The sequence below is a fragment of the Ambystoma mexicanum genome, chromosome 10, assembly GCF_040938575.1.
Source record: "Ambystoma mexicanum isolate Mex_15411 chromosome 10, UKY_AmexF1_1, whole genome shotgun sequence".
NCBI lineage: Eukaryota > Metazoa > Chordata > Amphibia > Caudata > Ambystomatidae > Ambystoma > Ambystoma mexicanum.
The window spans coordinates 738830298-738833892 of NC_090932.1; the positions used below are offsets into that span (position 1 = coordinate 738830298).

The 3595-nt window shown below is 49.9% G+C and overlaps 1 pseudogene; it reads right to left on the reverse strand.

The window, feature by feature from the left end:
* Nucleotides 1-1757: 1757 nt before the first annotated feature.
* On the reverse strand, nucleotides 1758-2842 carry LOC138492916 (uncharacterized; annotated as a pseudogene).
* Between the last annotated feature and the right edge of the window lie 753 nt (nucleotides 2843-3595).

A 3595-nucleotide genomic window follows, 5' to 3' on the forward strand; every position in this document is an offset into this window, starting at 1 on the left:
TGAAAGCCCTGTTCATGCAATTACTTACACTCTGTCCCCAATGGAAGAAAGACAGCGAAAGTTATGGGAATAACACATTACTGCAAATGATGAATATGACACATTCAATTTTGAAAAAGAATAACTGTTGGGTGTGTGCTCATTTGCCACAGCATGGTGGCAAAGGAATAGGTTGGTACGTGCAGCCACTAACATTAAGTTCTGCATGCAGTGCATCTCTGAGTACATTATAGTATGGAAAATGGAATAAAAGTGAAACGGGTCAATTAGATTGTCATAAATCTCCCCCCTTCTCACCTGAGATCGCTTCTTGCTCTGTTCCACGGGAGGATTCCTCTTGTGGACCGCTCGGGTCTTGTATAGGCTCGCTCGAGTCTCGTCCGGCTGCAGAGCGCGTTCAGAGTTCCGGGAAGGTCGCTGTTCCAGGATGTCCAGGAAAAAGGTAGCTGTCGCTAGGGGTGACGATTCCGGGAGCAGATTAGAGGGAAGGGGTGAAAGGAAGGAAGAAGGAACCAGGAACTAGGAATAGTGGATTCGCTGAACAGCACACACACGTCAAGTCACTACCTAATGATAGCGTTGAGACGCGTGGGGCTGTGGGGGCGTGGCCAATTTATAGAACGTGCTGTGTGCGACGTGAAGGCTGGTGCGAGGCAAGTCGCTTGGCACGGCCATGTTGGGAGTAACAAAGAATACAAGCCCCGTCGCGATAAGGACCAGGAAGTCCAGAAGGGGCAAGTTCTATGGGTCATGACAGCATGCCTCCTCCGAAGACCTGTTCCACCAGGTTTGCCCGGGTGTATGAGATGGAATCTTCTAAGCAATCGAGGGGTATTTAAGTTAGAAACTGGTTCCCAGGTTCTCTCGCTAGGAGGATATCCCTTCCATTCAGCCAGGTATTGAAGTCGACCCCGTTTATACCTGGAATCGCATATTCTGGACACTTCATATTCTAGCTGATCGTCCACAACAACAGGACTGGGTCTTCAGGATTTTCGGGTGGATTGGATGTAAGGTTTCAATAGGGAAGTGTGAAAGACTGGGTGTATTTTCTTCCAGGAATCAGGTAGCTTGAGTCGGAATGAGACAGGATTGATGATTTCCTTTATGGAAAATGGTCCATAGTACCGAGGGGCCAATTTGTTTGGCCGTAGATGTCGCGGTAATAGTTTCGAGGACAACCAGACTTGATCACCAACAGAATAAGAAGGCGCTGGCCTTCTTTTGGAGTCCGTATAAAGCTTAGTGCGTGTTTGGGCCTCTTTCAATTGTTCCTTGGCTTCCTTGTGTATGTTGATGAGAGTCTGAATTCATGAGTCGAGAGTAGGTACTGGAGTGGGATGTGGAAGAACAGAAGGTAAAACGGACGGGTGAAAACCTTGACTGCAATAGAAAGGGCTGACCTTGAGTGCTGAGTGATCGGAATTGTTGTAGGCAAACTCGGCCACGGGTATGAGGAGAGACCAGTCATCCTGAACCTTGGTGGCAAAACAACAAAGATATTGCTCCAGAGTTTGATTTACACATTCCGTGGCTCCGTTGGTTTGTGGGTGATAACCTGATGAGAGAGCGCGGTGGATCCCTAGAATACGACACAGATGTTTCCAGAATTGTGAGACGTATTGAGGTCCTCGGTCCGATATGATCTTGGAAGAAAGTCCATGCACTTGTGCTCTCTCGTTCTCTCTTGCTTGCTTGTCCTCACACGCTCTTTCGCTCTCTCTCGTGTTTGTTTTCACTTGCTCTATTGCTTGCTCTCACTCTCTTGCTTGCTCACTTGCTCTCTCATGTTCTCGCTCGCTCTCAGTTTCTCTCTTGCTGTCTTGCTCTCTCATGCGCTCTCGCCTCTCTCGTTCTATCTCATTCTCTCGTGATCTTGCCCTCTCGCGAACCTGCTCGCTCACACTATCTCTTGCTCTCGCTCACTCTTGCTCTATTGCTCTCATGCTCGCTCTCTTGTGCTCGCTCTCACTCTCTCGCTCACCCTCTTGCTCACTCACTTTCTCGCTTCCTCTGCCTCTCTCGTTCTCTTGCTTGGTCTCGCTCTCTTTCTCTCCCTCTCCCTCTCCCACGCTCGCTCTCGTTTGCTCTCTTGCTCACATTCTCTCGCTCTCGCCAGCTTTTATTCTTGCTCGCTCTCTTGTGTTCCTACTCCCTCTCATGCTTGCTCTCTCTCGCTATCTCTTGCTCTATTGTGCTCTCGCCCTCTCTCGCTAGCTCTCTTGCTCCCGCTTGTGCTTGCTCTCTCATGTTCTTGCTCTCTCTTGCACTCCCTTTCTCTCTTTCTTGCCCTCCCATGCTCATTCTCTCTCGTGTTCTCTCACGTTCGCTTTAACTTGCTCTCCTGCTCGCTCTCTCGCCAGCGCATGCTCTCTCGCTTGGTCGATCACTCTCGTTCACTCTCTTGCGCTCTCTCTCTCACTCTTGCTCCGCTCGCTCTCTCACGCTCCTGCTCTCAATCTTGCTTGCTCTCTCATGCTCTCATGCTCTCTTTTGCTCTCATGCGCTCTTTTGCTCTCTTGCGCTCTTTCTTGTGCTCGCTCATTCTTTCACTTTCTCTCACCTTCGTTTTCACTGGCTCTCTTGCTCGCTCTCTTGTTCTCTCGCTCTCACTTGTGCTCTCGCTCTCTCTCTTTCACGTTTGCTTTCACTTGCTCTCTTGCTTTCTCTATTGCTCACTCTTACTCTTGCGCTCTCTCATGCTGTTGCTCTTGCTTCCTCTCTCCTGCTCGCTTGCACTCTATCGCTTGCTCTCTCTCACCCGCTCTTTCACGCTCTCTCTCACTCACTCTCTTGCTTGCTCTCGCTCGGTCTCTTGCTCCTGCTCCCGCTCCCTCTCTCACACTCTAGCTTTCTCTCGTTCTCTTGCTCACTATTCACACTCTACCAATCTCGGTCACTCGTTCTCTCACTCTCTCTCGGTCTCTCTCACAATCTCTCGCTCTCTTGTCCTCTGTCTCTCGCTCTCTCGATCTCTTGCTTGCTCTCTCATGCTCTCACTCAGCTCACACTCTTGCACTCTCTCCCTTTCTTGCTCTCTCAATCGCACTCCCTCTCGTGCTCGCTCTCTTGCTCTCTCGCTTGCTCTCTCTCCCTCCCTCTCTTCTGCTCTCCCGCTCTCTCCCTTGGCTCACTCTTACACTCGCTCACCCTCTCTCAAACGCACTCTCTCTCGTCTCGGTCGCTCACTTGCACTCGCTCTTGTGCTCGCTCTCTCTCTCTCCCACGTGCCCTCTCTCTCTCTCTCGCATTCTTTTGCTTGCTCTCTATTGCTCTCTGCAAGCGAGCAAGCACAAGTGAGACTCTCCTGCTCTCACTCTCTTGCTCACTCTTGTGCTCACTCTTGTGCTCGCTCATGCTCTCTCATGCTTGCTCACTCTCTTGCTCGCTCTCACATAAAATAGCATGCAATTTCCGTTGTGCCTTTGACGGAGATTCAAACTGCAGTGCTGAAAAGAAAAATGTTACATTCATCAACTTGCCTCTCAACCCAGTCATGTATTCACTGCAGAACAAATCTAATTGCCCATTTCCAGTTGGCTTTGCGCAGTTCAAATATCTTTGCATTTTATTAAACGGGCCGCTTTGCCCCTAT